Source organism: Oncorhynchus kisutch, unplaced genomic scaffold (genome assembly GCF_002021735.2).
Source record: "Oncorhynchus kisutch isolate 150728-3 unplaced genomic scaffold, Okis_V2 scaffold1085, whole genome shotgun sequence".
In the NCBI taxonomy this organism is placed as follows: Eukaryota; Metazoa; Chordata; class Actinopteri; order Salmoniformes; family Salmonidae; genus Oncorhynchus; species Oncorhynchus kisutch.
In genome coordinates, this window is record NW_022263030.1 from 62,137 (window position 1) to 84,066 (window position 21,930).

The window sequence follows — 21,930 nt, forward strand, 5'->3', positions numbered from 1 at the left end:
GCATTACCAGGTAGGCAGGTGTTGTTCTCTCTGTCTGAGGTGTCACAGTCCAGGAGAAGGGACTCTTTACCTTTACACTGGAACTCTTTATCCCAGGTCTGACCCCCACCTTCTCCATAAAGCCCCTCCTGTAGAGCTGCAGGAGCCCCACAGCCAACATCCCTACAGACTACCTCTGCATCCTGCCGGTCAAAGTCAGCTTCACACACTGAGGCCCAGGACTGATTGGACTTCACCTCCACTCTCCCAGAGCAGAGACCAGCTCCATCCACAAGCCGCACAGACTCTGGAGAAAAAGAGTTGGTTGAACATTCAATCAGTTTTGTTGATGACACTGTCAAGGACTAAACACAAATATGTTGGATAAAAGATTGTAGTTTGCTATGTTTGATACTGTAAGAGGTAGAAATGGGTTCTTAGTCACTCAGGATCAGGTTGGGAATAATGCAGGCAGGAGACAGGAATAAGTTCACTTCACTTTATAGAAAATTAACAGCTGGACATCCATCAGGCAGCTTCACTTCAGTACCATCTGAACTACAATGATCTGCCCATGAACATCTCCCATAAACCAATATGACAAACACAAATATAATGTTTAAATACATCTGACATCTCTCCCTCTATTTAAATGAAATAAAAACACATAAAACATGATACATGGTAATATTGTATAATGTATAAATAAATCTCTCAATATGACCAGTCTCTTACCTGAACAGATCACATGATGATAATATTTACCATCACAGAAACCAGGTCCTCCTATGCCACACTGTCTAATAGAAGACTCATGTCCACTACACCTATATAGTCTGACTCCTCTTCTTCCATCTTCAATCAGAGGTCCAATAGATTCAGCTACAGGATTCCCACAGTCCAGCTCTCTACACACAACCTTAATCTCTCTCATCATGTCCCACCACCTAAAACATACACCTGTCCACTCTCCTCTGTAGAAGACTTCCACTGTCCCAGAACAGGAAGTGGTCCCATTCACCAGTCTGACTGAGAGTTCAGCTGTAAACAGCAGAGAGGAAAACACAGTGGTGAGGACAGATGATGACAGTGATTCTGTTATTCTAACAGCAGTGATGCTTTGTGGTTGACAAGTATTAGTAGTTCCATAAAACACTACTTGTTATTGGGGTTTAGAATGGTTTGTATGGACACGTGAATTTCTCCATGTGGGATAATAAAGTTGACTAATATTGAACTGCTATAATCACTGTAGATTTATACTCTACCTACCTGGTGGACTGACGCTTTGAGCCTGGAGATCTGAGGAGAAAGAGAGAGACAGAGGAGAAAGAGAGAGAAAGAGACAGAGAGACAGAGAGAAACAAAGGAGAAAGGGAGGAGTCAGAGGAAGAGAGAGACAGAGGTTAAATGAACATCAACATGACCTTTCATGATGTGATGGGGAAGACAGGCTTATCGTTGGTATGGTGCAACAACACCCATGTGTACATACACTATATATACAAAAGTATGTCCCCATCAGCTCCAGTTTCAACTGTTCATCATAAACTGACATTTACTCCTGAGGTGCCTGTCTACTGCCCCTCTCTTCTCCTCTACTGCCCCTCTCCTCTCCTCTTCTGCCCCTCTCCTCTCCTCTTCTGCCCCTCTCCTCTCCTCTACTGCCCCTCTCCTCTCCTCTACTGCCCCTCTCCTCTCCTCTACTGCCCCTCTCCTCTCCTCTACTGCCCATCTCCTCTCCTCTACTGCCCCTCTCCTCTCCTCTACTGCCCCTCTCCTCTACTGCCCCTCTCCTCTCCTCTTCTCCTCTTCTGCCCCTCTCCTCTCCTGAGATGCTGACCTGTTGCACCCTGGACAACCACTGTGATTATTATTATTTGACCCTGCTGGTCGTCTATGAACGTTTGAACATCTTGGGTTTTAGGTTTCTGTACAGCACTTTGTGTAAATAAATGTAATTGATTAGTGATTGATTCTTGGCTTCTCCCCCTCTCTTCTTCTCTTCTCCTCTTCTCCACCTCTCTTCTCCTCTTTTCCCCCTCTTCTCCTCTTCTCCCCCTCTCTTCTCCCCCTCTCTTCTCCTCTTCTGCCCCTCTCCTCTCCTGTTCTTCCCCTCTCCTCTTCTACCCCTCTCTTCTCCTCTTCTGCCCCTCTCTTCTCCTCTTCTGCCAATCTCCTCTTCTGCCCCTCTCCTCTCCTCTTCTGCCCCTCTCTTCTCCTCTTCTGCCCCTCTCCTCTTCTCCCCCTCTCCTCTCCTGCCCCTCACCTCTTCTGCGCCTCTCTTCTCCTCTTCTGCCCCTCTCTTCTTATCCCCCTCTCCTCTCCTCTTCTGCCCCTCTCTTCTCCTCTTCTGCCCCTCTCTTCTCCTCTTCTGCCCCTCTCTTCTCCTCTTCTGCCCCTCTCTTCTCCTCTTCTGCCCCTCTCTTCTCCTCTTCTGCCCCTCTCTTCTCCTCTTCTGCCCCTCTCCTCTCCTCTTCTGCCCCTCTCTTCTCCTCTGAGAGGTCCCTAGTGGAGCCAGCTGGTTGAGAGGGCCCTAGTGGAGCCAGCTGGTTGAGAGGGCCCTAGTGGAGCCGGCTGGTTGAGAGGGCCTTAGTGGAGCCGGCTGGTTGAGAGGGCCTTAGTGGAGCCGGCTGGTTGAGAGGGCCTTAGTGGAGCTGGCTGGTTGAGAGGGCCCTAGTGGAGCCGGCTGGTTGAGAGGGCCCTAGTGGAGCCGGCTGGTTGAGAGGGCCTTAGTGGAGCCGGCTGTTTGAGAGGGCCTTAGTGGAGCCAGGGTGCAGAGTCAATGTGCTGTCTTTCACAATCATCTCCTTTGTCTTGATCACGTTGAGGGAGAGATTGTTGTCCTGGCAGCACACGGCCAGGTCTCTGACCTCCTCCCTATAGGCTGTCGCACTGTTGTCAGTGATCAGGCCTACCACTGTTGTGTCATCGACAAACTTCATGGTGTTGGAGTCGTGCCTCCGGGTGCAGTCATGAGTGAACAGGGAGTAAAGGAGGGGACTGAGCACACAGCCCCCGTGTTGAGGATCAGCGTGGAGGATGTGTTGTGACCTACCCTCACCACCTGGGGGCGGCCCGTCAGGAAGTCCAGGATCCAGTTGCAGAGGGAGGTGTTTAGTCCCAGGGTTCTTAGCTTAGTGATGAGCTTTGAGGGCACTATGGTGTTGAACGCTGAGCTGTAGTCAATGAATAGCATTCTCACATAGGTGTACCTTTTGTCAAGGTGGGAAAGGGCAGTGTGGAGTGCAGTAGAGATTGTTAAGTGTAATAGAGATTGCATCATCTGTGGATCTGTTGGGGCGGTATGGAAATTGGAGTGGGTCTAGGGTTTCTGGGATAATGGTGTTGATGTGAGCCAGGACCAGCCTTTCAAATCACTTCATGGCTACAGATGTGAGTACTACCGGTTGGTAGTCATTTAGGCAGGTTACCTTGGTCATCAAGTAGTTTGGGTATGTAGAAATACAGATAAACCTAGGGTATGGCTAAATGGGATGTGTAGAAATACAGCTAAACCTAGGGTATGGCTAAATGGGGTGTGTAGAAATACAGATAAACCTAGGGTATGGCTAAATGGGGTGTGTCGAATCCCTCCACCAGTTTAAGCTAATTTACTATAAACTCGAAAGTAGTATTTGGAGAACAGCAAAACCTAACAGAAATGTCCCCAGACATTAATTATTTAACTGTACTAGAATGCTTAAAAGGTCGCAAAATGTTTTATATCGGTTATCGGTATGGTTTCTTTTTGGCAAGGAAAATATTGGATATCGGTATCGGCCAAAATGTACTATTGGTGCTTCCCTAATAATAAGGTTGTAACAAGATGGAAAATCGTTGTGGAAATCTGTTGCAGCTCAAGTCGACTACAACATCCACAATGCAATGCTCTCTGTGTGGGCGGGCTGGCTGGCTGGCTGGCTAAATGTATCTACACACAATAATACCAAAGACAATATCAGCATGTGAAGTAGCTAACTAGCTGTTAAATCACCTAAACAAACTGCACTATCAATTTAGGAGTCTCCAATCTCACCATGTTCAACCTGCAGATCGATGTGTCTCCCAGAGTGGAGTTTAAATCACAACGGCAGATATACTTTTGAGGAGATGGGAAACGTTGACGATGCTACGTCATTGGCCCCCGCAGTGCATTCTGGGCGACTCTGGGACTGGGAGTCTACTGGGCGCTAGCTCAAAAACCCAACATTAACACGAATTTAGTCAACAAGAAGTACAACATTACTAGTCTTTACCAAGATGTGAGGTAATTAACTTGCTATCTGAAGTATCGTATAGCTTTGGAATCGAGGCATTACGTACTTTCGAAGAAAATAGGCACATTTCTCGACAAGGGATTGCGTGACGATTATCTTAACAACCGCGTGACGCAGCATGACAACCTGAACGTGATTGGTCAACAGTCTGCTGGGAAGGGCGTTATATTTTACTCCATTAAATTAGATTCCTATCTCCTTTCTATAATGTTTATTGGCAAAGGCACCACGCAATGCATCCTGGACTAAAGAGGCAGACAAATAGGAGACACATGAAAACATGAAATGTGTTATATAAATAATTAGAGTGCCAAACTATCTCACTGACATTGACCCTTGCATGCACGCCTGCAAAGACAGGAAACACCTGAGCCTAAAGCAGACATTACCAGTCCCTAAATCCACGCTTCCTTGACACACATACATTTCATGAGCACTGTACACTCACACTCTACCCCCCCCTACTGGTCGGGTGCCAAGAGCAGAGGACTTTGCTGTGCACCAATGGGGCTCCTGCTGCTCTGGCTAGAGCAGGCCCGCCTCCAACTCTTCAGGACCAGTCAGAAGACCAACACAACGAGACTCCACCTACATTATTCTGTGTATACATTCTGCTGTAAACTCTGGCTGGGCAGCCTAATTATTCTGACTCCTCACAGAGTCATATTGCTTAGGTCCGTGCACGATGTAGGACAAGATATCTTTGACTCAATAAATTGCTTTTAAGACACCTGATTCCACTCTGTCCAGCGTCCATGATTTGGTCTCGCCCTCCTGTATTTGAACATCAACAAATGACGCAGGGAATCGATAGAACATCACTCAGAAATGAACAAAAACAATACAATATTTAACCTTCACCTGAACCCACACCGCTGATTGGACAGCGCCTCCATACAGGAAGGCAATGCATAGTGGGGCTCCGCGGCAGATTTCTACCTTGTCAGCTCAGGGATTCTATCTAGCAACCTTTCAGTTACTGGCCCAACACTTTAACCACTAGGCTACCTGCCGCCCCTATAAGCAAAAAGTGTATTTTTGGCTCCCAACAGAAGGCTGTATCAAACCGCTGATACAGTACTGGACCACTAGGGTGAAAAAATGTTCCCGGAAGTTTACAAAAAATTATAAATGACATATTTGTGTTTTGTTTTATTTTTGTGGGGGAGCTGCAGCACCCTCATCATGCCTCCTTCCCTCAGCTGTAGTCTGTCTCCTCCCCTCTCTCTCTCTCCTCTGCCCTCCTCACCCCCTACTTCCCTCAGCTATACTCTGTCTCCTCCCCTCCTCTCTCTCTCCTCCTCACCCCCTCCTTCCCTCAGCTATACTCTGTCTCCTCCCCTCCTCTCTCTCTCCTCCTCACCCCCTCCTTCCCTCAGCTATACTCTGTCTCCTCCCCTCCTCTCTCTCTCCTCTGCCCTCCCCACCCCCTCCTATATCTCTCTCGTTCTCTCTCTCTTCCTGACATGTAGCATCAGGCCTGTTGAGCTTGACTCAGGTCACAGACCTCTGGCATCTACACTCCCCCTTCTCCTACTCTAACATAACACCAATATTAAATATAATACATCAAATATACTCTTTACTCTTTCATTTACATAGAGACAGATACAGTCAATCATTGACACACTGAATATACAACAGTCAGATGCATGACACCATCACAACTTAAATGACATTAGTGACATTAGTGCCTGTCTGTTAGACTACAGTAAAGTACATTTACAGGTGATCACATCATTGTCCTGCTTTGAGACACATGTTTACTGTCTGCTTCCAGTTGCATGTTATTTTACTAACCCTGCAAATTATAATATATCTTACAATATCAAATCATATCTCAGTAACTGTCACCAGTGTCTATCAACATAACAGCATCCTACCTGTGCTCCACAACAGGGTCATCAGTACCACTGCAGGTATCATATCTGCCTCTAACTGGAGCTCCACTGAGCTGTACAGTCTACTGTAATGTAGAGAGGACTGAAGAGTGGAACGTGCTGCTCGGCTTTTTGACTCGTCTCTCATTACTTCCTTATTTCAATGGTGTGAAAAACTTGTCTCAGATCAGTGGTTGAACTCAGCTAAATACAGCAAACTGATCTGTTCTGAAAACCCCACAGGAAACTGCTGGCAGAGCAGCAAAGTTTCACATACAGTTGTAGTTGGAAGTTTACATACACTTAGGTTGAAGTCATTAAAACACATTTTTCAACCACTCCACAAATCTCTTGTTAACAAACTACAGTTTTGGCAAGTCAGTAAGGACATCTACTTTGTGCATGACACAGGTAATTCTTCCAACAATTGTTTACGGAGATTATTTCACTTATAATTCACTGTATCACAATTCCAGTGGGTCAGAGGTTTACATACACTAAGTTGAGGAAGAAGCCACTGCTCCAAAACTGTCATTAAAATGCCAGACAGTTTGCAAATGCACATGGGGACAAAGATCATACTTTTTGGGGAAATGTCCTCTGTTCTGATGAAACAAAAATAGAACTGTTTGGCCATAATGACCATCATTATGTTTGGAGGAAAAAGGGGAGGATTGCAATCCGAAGAACACCATCCCAACCGTGAAGCACGGGGGTGGCAGCATCATGTTGTGGGGGTGTTTTGCTGCAGGAAGGACTGTTGCACTTCACAAAATAGATGGCATCATGAGGAAAGGAAATTGTGATATATTGAAGCAACATCTCAAGACATTAGTCAGGAAGTTAAAGCTTGGTCGCAAATGGGTCTTCCAAATGGACAATGACCCCAAGCATGCTTCCAATGTTGTGGCAAAATGGATTAAGGACAACAAAGTCAAGGTATTGGAGTGGTCATCACAAAGCCCTGACTTCAATCCTATAGAAAATTTGTGGATAGAAGTGGAAAAAATGTGTGCGAGCACAGAGGCCTACAAACCTGACTCAGTTACACCAGCTCTGTCAGGAGGAATGGGCCAAATTTCACCCAACTTATTGTGGGAAGCTTGTGGATGGTTACCTGAGACATTTGACCCAAGTTAAACAATTTAAAGGCAATGTTACCAAATACTAATTGAGTGTATGTAAACTTCTGACCCACTGGGAATTTGATGAAATTAATAAAAGCTGAAATAAATCACTTCTATTATTCTGACATTTCACATTCTTAAAATAAAGTTGTTAAATGTCAGGAATTGTGAAAAACGGAGTTTAAATGTATTTGGCTAAGGTGTATGTAAACTTCCGACTTCAACTGTAGTGTGTGCTGTAATATCACCTCTAACTTTCTACTGCTTGAGTTCACCTCTTATAGAATATTGGCTTAATGTTGCAGCACCTAAATAGAAACAGTACCAGCACCCAAAATGAGTACTGATGAGGTCTCATGTTAGAGCAGGAGAAGGGGGGATGTGGTGTAGAAGCTAGAGGTCTGTTACCCAAGTCAACTCAACAGGCATGATGCTGTATGTCAGGGTCAAACTAACATGTTAAAAAAACTCCACAGGAAACTGCTGGCAGAGCAGCAACGTTACACATAGTGTCCTATAATATCACCTCTAACTTTCTACTGCTTGAGTTCACCTCTTATAGAATATTGGCTTAATGTTCCAGCACCTAAATATAAACAGTACCAGCACCCAAAATGAGTACTGATGAGGTATCATGTTAGAGCAGGAGAATGTGAAGGCTATATACAGGGGGTACTGGTACAGAGTCAATGTGGAGGCTATATACAGGGGTACTGGTACAGAGTCAATGTGGAGGCTTTATACAGGGGTACCGGTACAGAGTCAATGTGGAGGCTTTATACAGGGGTACTGGTACAGAGTCAATGTGGAGGCTATATACAGGGGGTACTGGTACAGAGTCAATGTGGAGGCTTTATACAGGGGTACTGGTACAGAGTCAATGTGGAGGCTATATACAGGGGGTACTGGTACAGAGTCAATGTGGAGGCTTTATACAGGGGGTACTGGTAGTGTAAAAGAGGGGGTACCGGTACAGAGTCAATGTGGAGGCTATATACAGGGGTACTGGTACAGAGTCAATGTGGAGGCTTTATACAGGGGTAACAGTACAGAGTCAATGTGGAGGCTATATACAGGGGGTACCGGTACAGAGTCAATGTGGAGGTTATATACAGGGGGTACCGGTACAGAGTCAATGTGGAGGCTTTGTACGCGTCTCTGTGTGTGGAGGAAAGGGGGTCTAGAGGGAGAGCTTTGTAGACGTCTCTGTGTGTGGAGGAAAGGGGGTCTAGAGGGAGAGCTTTGTAGACGTCTCTGTGTGTGGAGGAAAGGGGGTCTAGAGGGAGAGCTTTGTACGCGTCTCTGTGTGTGGAGGAAAGGGGGTCTAGAGGGAGAGCTTTGTACGCGTCTCTGTGTGTGGAGGAAAGGGGGTCTAGAGGGAGAGCTTTGTATGCGTCTCTGTGTGTGGAGGAAAGGGGGTCTAGAGGGAGAGCTTTGTAGACATCTCTGTGTGTGGAGGAAAGGGGGTCTAGAGGGAGAGCTTTGTAGACGTCTCTGTGTGTGGAGGAAAGGGGGTCTAGAGGGAGAGCTTTGTAGACGTCTCTGTGTGTGGAGGAAAGGGGGTCTAGAGGGAGAGCTTTGTAGACGTCTCTGTGTGTGGAGGAAAGGGGGTCTAGAGGGAGAGCTTTGTAGACGTCTCTGTGTGTGGAGGAAAGGGGGTCTAGAGGGAGAGCTTTGTAGACGTCTCTGTGTGTGGAGGAAAGGGGGTCTAGAGGGAGAGCTTTGTACGCGTCTCTGTGTGTGGAGGAAAGGGGGTCTAGAGGGAGAGCTTTGTAGACGTCTCTGTGTGTGGAGGAAAGGGGGCCTAGAGGGAGAGCTTTGTAGACGTCTTTGTGTGTGGAGGAAAGGGGGTCTAGAGGGAGAGCTTTGTAGACGTCTCTGTGTGTGGAGGAAAGGGGGTCTACAGTTTTTAACATGCTGGTAGAAATGAGGTAAAAGGGATTTGAGTTTCCCTGCAACCCCGGCCATTAGGAACACCTCTGGATGAGCAGTTTCCTGTTTGCTTACGGTGGTATTCAGCTCACTGAGTGGTTTAAGTGCCAGCATCTGTCTGTGGTGGTATTCAGCTCACTGAGTGGTTTAAGTGCCAGCATCTGTCTGTGGTGGTATTCAGCTCACTGAGTGGTTTAAGTGCCAACATCTGTCTGTGGTGGTATTCAGCTCACTGAGTGGTTTAAGTGCCAGCATCTGTCTGTGGTGGTATTCAGCTCACTGAGTGGTTTAAGTGCCAGCATCTGTCTGTGGTGGTATTCAGCTCACTGAGTGGTTTAAGTGCCAGAATCTGTCTGCGGTGGTATTCAGCTAACTGAGTGGTTTAAGTGCCAGCATCTGTCTGTGGTGGTATTCAGCTCACTGAGTGGTTTAAGTGCCAGCATCTGTCTGTGGTGGTATTCAGCTCACTGTGTGGTTTAAGTGCCAGAATCTGTCTGCGGTGGTATTCAGCTCACTGAGTGGTTTAAGTGCCAGCATCTGTCTGTGGTGGTATTCAGCTCACTGAGTGGTTTAAGTGCCAGAATCTGTCTGCGGTGGTATTCAGCTCACTGAGTGGTTTAAGTGCCAGAATCTGTCTGCGGTGGTATTCAGCTCACTGAGTGGTTTAAGTGCCAGAATCTGTCTGCGGTGGTATTCAGCTCACTGAGTGGTTTAAGTGCCAGCATCTGTCTGCGGTGGTATTCAGCTCACTGAGTGGTTTAAGTGCCAGAATCTGTCTGCGGTGGTATTCAGCTCACTGAGTGGTTTAAGTGCCAGAATCTGTCTGCGGTGGTATTCAGCTCACTGAGTGGTTTAAGTGCCAGCATCTGTCTGTGGTGGTATTCAGCTCACTGAGTGGTTTAAGTGCCAGCATCTGTCTGCGGTGGTATTCAGCTCACTGAGTGGTTTAAGTGCCAGAATCTGTCTGCGGTGGTATTCAGCTCACTGAGTGGTTTAAGTGCCAGAATCTGTCTGCGGTGGTATTCAGCTCACTGAGTGGTTTAAGTGCCAGAATCTGTCTGCGGTGGTATTCAGCTCACTGAGTGGTTTAAGTGCCAGAATCTGTCTGTGGTGGTATTCAGCTCACTGAGTGGTTTAAGTGCCAGAATCTGTCTGCGGTAGTATTTAAAAAATGTTTTTATTATATTTAACTCGGCAAGTCAGTCAAGAACAAATTCTTATTTACAATGACGGCCGACCTTGTTCAGGGGCAGAACCACAGATTTTTCCACGGGGGCCAGTCGTGTATGTCCGTAACGGAAAGTTTTGTGACCTTATTTGACCTTTTCTGCTGCTTTTGAGACAAGGTTCGATCCCTCCTTGGGCACTACTTGATTGAGTAAATAAAACACTAAACAATCACAATACAGTAACTACGACAACCATCACAATACAGTAACTACGACAACCACAACACAGTAACTATGACTAATCAACCACAATACAGTAGCTATGACTAAACAATCAAATTACAGTAACTATGACTAAACAACCACAACACAGTAACTATGACTAAACAACCACAATACAGTAACTATGACTAAACAACCACAATACAGTAACTATGACTAAACAATCACAACACAGTAACTATGACTAAACAATCACAATACAGTAACTATGACTAAACAACCACAACACAGTAACTATGACTAATCAACCACAATACAGTAACTATGACTAAACAATCACAATACAGTAACTATGACTAAACAACCACAATACAGTAACTATGACTAAACAACCACAACACAGTAACTATGACTAAACAATCACAATACAGTAACTACGACTAAACAACCACAATACAGTAACTATGACTAAACAACCACAATACAGTAACTATGACTAAACAATCACACTACAGTAACTATGACTAAACAATCACAACACAGTAACTATTGGTCTCTCTATAATGTAATATATTCTAATATGAATTGTGTCTGTTACCAATGATAAACCTTTAAACTGTCCCTCCCCATCTCTGTATCGCTCCAGATGGTAAAACCTACACAGTCCAGGGTTGCAGGTCTGCTGACTTCCTTCTAGTCACACATTGTATTCAGAGAAATATCCAATAAACCAAACACATGGCTTTAACTGTCAATGTACTTTATTGCAGATGTTTTCCCCAAATAAAATGGAGCAAAACATCAAATAAACAAGTCATTCCAATGTATTTACATTGGGTCTAATGTGTGTGAGTCGTGTTCATTGTGTGTGTGGGAGAGAGAGGCATGTTTTCAACTCAGATAAAAAGCACATCATTTCCTCAAACTGTAAACATGAAGCCTTAGTCCTTTACAATATTATCAATCCCCCTTTAATTTGATAGATATGGAGAGTAATTGTGTAGATATTGAGAACGGACATGAAGGAGTAGATCTCTCCAATCCTCAAATAAAATGCAGCAAAACATGCAATAAACAAGTCATTCCAACGTATTTACATTGTGGATAATGTGTGTTGTGTTTTATGTTTCCTTGTCAGCCACCCATCTCTGCTTTGTCAGTCTAGAAAGGCCCAGTGTCTTCTGGGTGAGGCTGTCAGGCAGATCTGAAAGAGAGACACACAAAGTGACAGTAAGTATACAGGTCAACAACATGTCTGTGTACATCTATTGGTGTGACTGAGCATATAAAACAGAATTCTGAATTACAATTTTACAGATGATTACAAAGTTTGAAAGCAAAGTTGACTTATCAGTATGCTGCTCTCTCGGGAACTAGAGTGAGGCACCCAGATATGAGGCTAGCGCCGTTAGCATTAGCTAGCTAGCAGAGACAGCATGTTAACTATGAAAGGATCGATCCAGCAACAATGTCGAGGTCAAAAACGAAAGGAACAATGAATCAAAGAAGCGAAATGTTGGTATAGGGAAAAAATGTTGCAATTGAACGGCCCAGACACGAGACGTCTGTGGCAGGGTCTTCAGGCCATCACGGATTACAAAAAGAAAACCAGCCACATCACAGACACCGACATCTTGAGACACCGACGTCTTGCTTCCAGACAAGCTAAACACCTTCTTTGCCCGCTTTGAGGATAATACAATGCCACTTATGCGGCTCGTTACCAAGGACTGCGGGCCCCCCCTCTCCTTCTCCTTGGCCAACATGAGTAAGACATTTAAACGGGTTAACCCTCGCAAGGCTGCTGGCCCAGACGGCATCCCCAGCCGCGTCCTCAGAGCATGCACAGACCAGCTGGCTGGGGTGTTTACGGATACATTCAATCAATCCCTATCCCAGTCTGCTGTCTCCACGTGGTTCAAGATAGCCACCATTGTTCCTGTTCCCAAGAAAGCTAAGGTAACTGAACTAAATGACTATCATGAAGTGCTTTGAGTGACTAGTTAAGGATCATATCACCTCCACCTTACCTTCCACCCTAGACCCTCTTCAGTTTGCATATCGCCCCAACAGGTACACAGACGATGCAATCGCCATCACACTGCACACTGCCCTGTCCCACCTGGACAAGATGAATACCCATGTAAGACTGCTGTTCATTGACTACAGCTCAGCATTCAACACCATAGTACCCTCCAAGCTCATCACTAAGCTTAAGGCCCTGGGTCTCAACCCCGCCCTGTACAATTGGGTCCTGGACATTCTGACAGGTCGCTCCCAGGTGGTGAAGGTAGGAAACAACATCTCCACTTCACTGACCCTCAACACTGTGGCCCCACAAGGGTGCATGCTCAGCCCCCTCCTGTACTCTCTGTTCACGCATGACTGCGTGGCCTCCAACTTGATCATCAAGTTTGCACACGATACAACAGTAGTGAGCTTGATTACAAACAATGATGAGACAGCCTACAGGGAGCAGGTGGGAGCAGGAAAGTGTGGTGTCAGGAAAACCACCTCTCACTCAACGTCAACAAAGCAAAGGAGATGATCGTGGACTTCAGGAAACAGCACAGTAGCGGAGAAAGTTCCTCGGCGTACACATCACGGACAAACTGAAATGGTCCACCCACACAGACAGCATCGTGACGAAGGCGCAACAGCGCCTCTTCAAACTCAGAAGACTGAAGAAATTTGGCTTGTCACCTAAAACCCTCAAAATCTTTACAGATGCACAATCGAGAGCATCCTGTCGGGCTGTATCGCTGCCTGGCACAGCATCTGCACCACCCTCAACCACAAGGCTCTCCAGAGCGTAGTGCGGTCTGCACAAGGCGTCATCGGGGGCAAACTACCTGCCCTCCAGGACACCTACACCACCCGATGTCACAGGAATGCCAAAAAGATCATCAAAAGACAACAACCACCCGAGCCACTGCCTGTTCACCCCGCTATCATCCAGAAGGCGAGGTCAGTACAGGTGCATCAAAGCAGGGACCGAGAGACTGAAAAACAACTTATATCTCAAGGCCATCAGACTGTTAAACAGCCATCACTAACATAGAGAGGCTGCTGTCAACATACAGACTCAAATCTCCACTTTAATAAATGGATTTAATAAAGGTTTCACTAGTCACTTTAATAATGTTTACATACCCTACATTACTCATCTCATATGTATATACTGTACTCTATACCATCTACTGCATCTTGTTTACATACCCTACATTACTCATCTCATATGTATATACTGTACTCTATACCATCTACTGCATCTTGTTTACATACCCTACATTACTCATCTCATATGTATATACTGTACTCTATACCATCTACTGCATCTTGTTTACATACCCTACATTACTCATCTCATATGTTTATACTGTACTCTATACCATCTAGTGCATCTTGTTTACATACCCTACATTACTCATCTCATATGTTTATACTGTACTCTATACCATCTACTGCATCTTGTTTACATACCCTACATTACTCATCTCATATGTATATACTGTACTCTATACCATCTACTGCATCTTGTTTACATACCCTACATTACTCATCTCATATGTATATACTGTACTCTATACCATCTACTGCATCTTGTTTACATACCCTACATTACTCATCTCATATGTATATACGGTACTCTATACCATCTACTGCATCTTGTTTACATACCCTACATTACTCATCTCATATGTTTATACTGTACTCTATACCATCTACTGCATCTTGTTTACATACCCTACATTACTCATCTCATATGTATATACTGTACTCTATACCATCTACTGCATCTTGTTTACATACCCTACATTACTCATCTCATATGTTTATACTGTACTCTATACCATCTACTGCATCTTGTTTACATACCCTACATTACTCATCTCATGTGTATATACTGTACTCTATACCATCTACTGCATCTTGTTTACATACCCTACATTACTCATCTCATATGTATATACTGTACTCTATACCATCTACTGCATCTTGTTTACATACCCTACATTACTCATCTCATATGTATATACTGTACTCTATACCATCTACTGCATCTTGTTTACATACCCTACATTACTCATCTCATATGTATATACGGTACTCTATACCATCTACTGCATCTTGTTTACATACCCTACATTACTCATCTCATATGTTTATACTGTACTCTATACCATCTACTGCATCTTGTTTACATACCCTACATTACTCATCTCATATGTATATACTGTACTCTATACCATCTACTGCATCTTGTTTACATACCCTACATTACTCATCTCATATGTTTATACTGTACTCTATACCATCTACTGCATCTTGTTTACATACCCTACATTACTCATCTCATATGTATATACTGTACTCTATACCATCTACTGCATCTTGTTTACATACCCTACATTACTCATCTCATATGTATATACTGTACTCTATACCATCTACTGCATCTTGTTTACATACCCTACATTACTCATCTCATATGTATATACTGTACTCTATACCATCTACTGCATCTTGTTTACATACCCTACATTACTCATCTCATATGTTTATACTGTACTCTATACCATCTACTGCATCTTGTTTACATACCCTACATTACTCATCTCATATGTATATACTGTACTCTATACCATCTACTGCATCTTGTTTACATACCCTACATTACTCATCTCATATGTATATACTGTACTCTATACCATCTACTGCATCTTGTTTACATACCCTACATTACTCATCTCATATGTATATACTGTACTCTATACCATCTACTGCATCTTGTTTACATACCCTACATTACTCATCTCATATGTATATACTGTACTCTATACCATCTAGTGCATCTTGTTTACATACCCTACATTACTCATCTCATATGTATATACTGTACTCTATACCATCTAGTGCATCTTGTTTACATACCCTACATTACTCATCTCATATGTATATACTGTACTCTATACCATCTAGTGCATCTTGTTTACATACCCTACATTACTCATCTCATATGTATATACTGTACTCTATACCATCTACTGCATCTTGTTTACATACCCTACATTACTCATCTCATATGTATATACTGTACTCTATACCATCTAGTGCATCTTGTTTACATACCCTACATTACTCATCTCATATGTATATACTGTACTCTATACCATCTACTGCATCTTGTTTACATACCCTACATTACTCATCTCATATGTATATACTGTACTCTATACCATCTACTGCATCTTGTTTACATACCCTACATTACTCATCTCATATGTTTATACTGTACTCTATACCATCTACTGCATCTTGTTTACATACCCTACATTACTCATCTCATATGTATATACTGTACTCTATACCATCTACTGCATCTTGTTTACATACCCTACATTACTCATCTCATATGTATATACTGTACTCTATACCATCTAGTGCATCTTGCCTAAGCCACATGGCCATCGCTCATCCATATATTTATATGTATATATTCTTATTCCATCCCTCTACATTTGTGTGTCAGGTAGTTGCTGAGAAATTGTTCGATTACTTGTCAGATATTACTGCACTGTCGGAACTAGAAGCACAAGCATTTGGCTCCACTCACATTAACATCTGATAACCATGTGTATGTGACCAGTAGAATGTGATTTGATGCAGTGCCTCCACCTAATAAGTAAAGATATGTATTTACTGACTTCGGTCTATGGTGGAAAAATGGCTGTCATGTTTATCTAGTGTATCTACGTATTTAACTAAAGTCTGTTATGTTTATCTAGTGTATCTATGTATATAATTAGTCTGTAATAATGTTTATCTCGTGTATCTACGTATTTAATTAGTCTAATAATGTTTATCTAGTGTATCTATGTATTTAATTAGTCTAATAATGTTTATCTAGTGTATCTATGTATTTAATTAGTCTAATAATGTTTATCTAGTGAATCTATGTATTTAATTATAGTCTGTTATGTTTATCTAGTGTATCTATGTATTTAATTATAGTCTGTTATGTTTATCTAGTGTATCTATTTATTTCATTAAAGTCTGTTATGTTTATCTAGTGTATCTATGTATTTAACTAAAGTCTGTTATGTTTATCTAGTGTATCTACGTATTTAATTAGTCTAATAATGTTTATCTAGTGTATCTACGTATTTAACTAAAGTCACATGATGTTCTGATGAGACTTGCTCCCTCTGCTAGAACACTTCCCCTTTGTCTACATGACTGACTCATGGTTCTGGACTCACAGCCAAATGCTGTTTCTCCATATCCTGTTATTTAGCAGTAGACTGAACTAAGCTGTGAGAGACGAGCAGGACAAATGGTTGTGGTTCCTTTGAGGGACAGTGTTGAGACATTGAGCACTGAGAAATTGTGTGACATTTCTCAACAAGACCTCACCACAAACCAACAGCAGCCTCTCAGTTCCATGGTCCTTTGGCTGAGACCAAACTCTATTTCTTTGGGCTCTTAACTCTGCACCCTCTGCTCCACTATGGCCCCTCTGCTCCACTATGGCCCCTCTGCTCCACTTTGGCCCCTCTGCTCCGCTATGGCCCTCTGCTCCACTATGGCCCCTCTGCTCCACTATGGCCCCTCTGCTCAGCTATGGCCCCTCTGCTCAGCTATGGCCCCTCTGCTCCACTATGGCCCCTCTGCTCAGCTATGGCCCCTCTGCTCAGCTATGGCCCCTCTGCTCCACTATGGCCCCTCTGCTCCGCTATGGCCCTCTCAGCTGACTGACTGAGAGGGCCATAGTGGAGCTGGCCGGCTGAGAGGGCCCAAGAGGGACCAGCTTGCTGAGAGGGCCCTAGTGAAGCCAGCCGCTTGAGAGGCCCCCTGTGGAGCCAGGTGGCGGAGAGGGTCTATGGTGGCAAAATTGCTGTTACAATGTTTATCCAGTGTTTCTGTACATTTAACTAAAGTCTGTTATAATGTTTATCTAGTGAATCTATGTATTTAATTAATGTCTGGAATAATGTATATATATATATACATTTAATTATATGTTATAGTGTTTATCTAGTGTATCTATGTATTTAATTATAGTATGTTATAGTGTTTATCTAGTGTATCTATGTATTTAATTATAGTATGTTATAGTGTTTATCTAGTGTATATATGTATTTAATTATAATATGTTATAGTGTTTATCTAGTGTATCTATGTATTTAATTATAATATGTTATAGTGTTTATCTAGTGTATCTATGTATTTAATTATAGTATGTTATAGTGTTTATCTAGTGTATATATGTATTTAATTATAATATGTTATAGTGTTTATCTAGTGTATCTATGTATTGATGAGACTTGCTCCCTCTGCTAGAACACTTCCCCTTTGTCTACATGACTGACTCATGGTTCTGGACTCACAGCCAAATGCTGTTTCTCCATATCCTGTTATTTAGCAGTAGACTGAACTAAGCTGAGAGAAGAGCAGGACAAATGGTTGTGGATCTCTTGAGAAACAGTGTTGTGACATTGAGCACTGAGAAATGGTGTGACATTTCTCAACAAGACCTCACCACAAAAGTCACAATGTGGAAAGATGAACATCTCTCTGCAGAGGAGTTTATATATAATTTAATACATTAGCTTTTGTCTGTTTTTGTTTTCTCAATCGCTCAGTTCCATAGGTCAGGGGTCAAGCTGAGCTGAGCCAATAGTGGAAGAGGTTACTGGTTGACTGTTGACTATATTCAGTTGACTGTATGTTACTATGTCAGTCATCTGTCTTTTAACACCTCCCTCCCTTTCTCTCTCCCCCCCCCCCCCCTCCTCTCTCTCTGCTCCTCTCTCGTTCTCTCTCTCTTCCTGACATTTAGCATCAGGCCTGTTGTTCAGGTCACAGACCTCTAGCATCTACACCCCTCCCTTCTCCTACTCTAACATGAGACCAATATAAAACATAATATATACTCTCATTCATTTACATAGAGACGGATACAATCAATCATTGACACACTGAATATACAACAGTCAGATGCAGGACACCATCACCAATGTTCCCTCTAACTTTCTCCGTCACTGAGCAGATTTCAGGTCTTCCAGTGTGTGTTTACTGTGAACACAGAGGCTGTACCCCCTTTAACTTACAGTTAACAGTGGAAAAGTGGGCTACTGTGGCTATTTGGTCATAATGTAGATCTACCAGAGTGACCTACCATCAAAAACTATGGAGACAATACATCCCATAACATTTTAACATGTAAACAGCTGTATGTCCCAAAATACAACACTGCCCCTTTAAGACAAATAGCTTTTTACTGACTGGATTTTCTGCCGCACCGGTCTGTGTCGAGTACAGGATGAGTCTTGTCAATGCAATAGAATCCTACTCCGATGCGTCCTGTCTACAACATCTCTTACATAGTTGGTTTAGTTTCGGTTTGTTGCAGTGAAAGTGGATAATATTCCGTTGATAACGTTTACCAGAGTAAAGGGACACGTTGGTGTTAACAGGGAAAACTCTAGAACAGTCGTCACCAACCTTTGAGTCAAAATGCAAGCCGAGATCTACCAATCAGCTTTTCTTTTTAACGCGACTTAAAAAACGTACGCCTATACAACATTAACCAATTAAAAACATTACTGTAGCAATGAGTTTTGTGCAGTAAGCTACAGGCCCAATACATTATCACCGTTTGACGGAGAAGTCAGTCACTGGCCGCGGACAGCATTTGGTAAACTAACACACCTCCTCCCTGCTCCGTTTTCATCTCCGTCAGCAATGTGTCGACACACAGTTAATTTAGCGATCTCAGTTCATACAATACACACATTATTCTTAACTTCAGTAACAATATGGTACAAGGATGAGGCAGAAAATCATTCATGTTTTATTCATGTGACGTTTATTGTACTTATCAATGTTTTGGAGTAGCGCTCTGTGTGATTGTTTCTGTTCCTCTCTCGGTCTCTGTAACTTCCGGGTTTGCTGGAATAAGGACACGAGATTCTTCTTCTATGGTATAATTGCGTTCGCAACAATATGTTCATTCCGCCACCTACGTTTCAGGTGGATAATACGTCTCCAAACAGGATAAACATTTAATCAACAAAAATAAAATGACAAATTCCATACAAACTATCATGTTAATTAAAGTAAATCAGCCTGCTTTTATATTTGAATCAGGTCCCAGGCTCAGAAGGATCCTGTGATGAGGGACATTTCCTGGTGACAGTCGTCCTTCAAGTGCTTCTGCCATTAAGTCTTGGAGGCCCAAAAACTTCTCGGCTGCAGTTATAATGATTTCCAACTTCTTGGACACTTCTGCAGTACAATTAATAACTGTGGCTGTAAATGTTACAAAAATCACCTTCTCCACAATAAGTGTTTCCAGATCACTTGATTGACGTACAACATTTACAACTGGTTGTGGTTCATCCACCTCCATCTCTTCTTCAGAACTGTGGCCTCTTTTCCCTTCAACTCTCTTCATCACCTCCACATAGGAGACTTACTGTACAGCCCTGATCCTTGACTCCTCAACCTCTTTCACCCTAACAGGGTACAGCCCTGACCGCTCTGCCTGTCCTGACTCTGAGCCCACCTGCCTGACCGCTCTGCCTGTCCTGACTCTGAGCCCACCTGCCTGACCACTCTGCCTGTCCTGACTCTGAGCCCATCTGCCTGACCACTCTGCCTGTCCTGACTCTGAGCCCACCTGCCTGACCTCTCTGCCTGTCCTGACTCTGAGCCCATCTGCCTGACCACTCTGCCTGTCCTGACTCTGAGCCCACCTGCCTGACCTCTTTCACCCTAACAGGGCATTCTGGGAAATCAGGAATATGAAACTTCTGTCACTTTTTACACGAACGCTCGTATGGCGTATCTTATATATCCCAACTTTACATATAGTGGTAAATACTCATCAAACACCAATAATACTGATTAACAGCTACATTCTCCATAGGGGTCAATGATACAGATTAACAGCTACATTCTCCATAGGGGTCAATGATACAGATTAACAGCTACATTCTCCATAGGGGTCAAACAGCTACATTCTCCATAGGGGTCAAACAGCTGCATTCTCCATAGGGGTCAATGATACAGATAAACAGTCCGAGATATCAACACCATTCCACTCCTGGTTACTATGACTAGACCATATAGACACCATACCACTCCTGGTTACTATGACTACATGATATCAACACCATACCACTCCTGGTTACTATGACTACACCATATCAACACCATAACACTCCTGGTTACTGTGACTATATGATATCAACACCATACCACTCCTGGTTACTATGACTACATGATATCAACACCATACCACTCCTGGTTACTATGACTACATGATATCAACACCATACCACTCCTGGTTACTATGACTACACCATATCAACACCATAACACTCCTGGCTACTGTGACTATATGATATCAACACCATACCACTCCTGGTTACTATGACTACATGATATCAACACCATACCACTCCTGGTTACTATGACTACATGATATCAACACCATACCACTCCTGGTTACTATGACTACATGATATCAACACCATACCACTCCTGGTTACTATGACTACATGACATCAACACCATACCACTCCTGGTTACTATGACTACATGATATCAACACAATACCACTCCTGGTTACTATGACTACACCATATCAACACCATACCACTCCTGGTTACTATGACTACACCATATCAACACCATACCACTCCTGGTTACTATGACTACACCATATCAACACCATACCACTCCTGGTTACTATGACTACATGATATCAACACCATACCACTCCTGGTTACTATGACTACATGATATCAACACCATACCACTCCTGGTTACTGTGACTATATGATATCAACACCATACCACTCCTGGTTACTATGACTACACCATATCAACACCATACCACTCCTGGTTACTATGACTACATGATATCAACACCATACCACTCCTGGTTACTATGACTACATGATATCAACACCATACCACTCCTGGTTACTATGACTACATGATATCAACACCATACCACTCCTGGTTACTATGACTACACCATATCAACACCATACCACTCCTGGTTACTATGACTACACCATATCAACACCATACCACTCCTGGTTACTATGACTACATCCACAATTCCACACCTTCTTCAACATCCTCCTGACTTCTAAAGGTTCCAACTGAACATCCATTTCCATCGAAAAACCTTCTCCAACAAGCAACGATTCATCAGGCTCGTTTTCTTCAATATGGGAGCCCTTTTTGTTCCATTCTTGGACTTTCAACTTCAAAATACATTTCTGCTTCTGCCATCTCACGGTCCTCCTCCTCCTCTCCCTCT

At 43.2% G+C, this 21,930-nt stretch overlaps 1 long non-coding RNA gene across 1 annotated transcript; it reads right to left on the reverse strand.

Moving 5' to 3' along the window:
* Positions 1 to 11,338: 11,338 nt before the first annotated feature.
* On the reverse strand, positions 11,339 to 21,033 carry LOC116364461 (uncharacterized). The gene is made up of 3 exons (XR_004208001.1): positions 20,360 to 21,033; positions 18,879 to 20,100; positions 11,339 to 11,793 (listed from the first exon to the last, which is right to left on the reverse strand). It is a non-coding gene; the product is annotated as an uncharacterized LOC116364461 (long non-coding RNA).
* Positions 21,034 to 21,930: the final 897 nt, after the last annotated feature.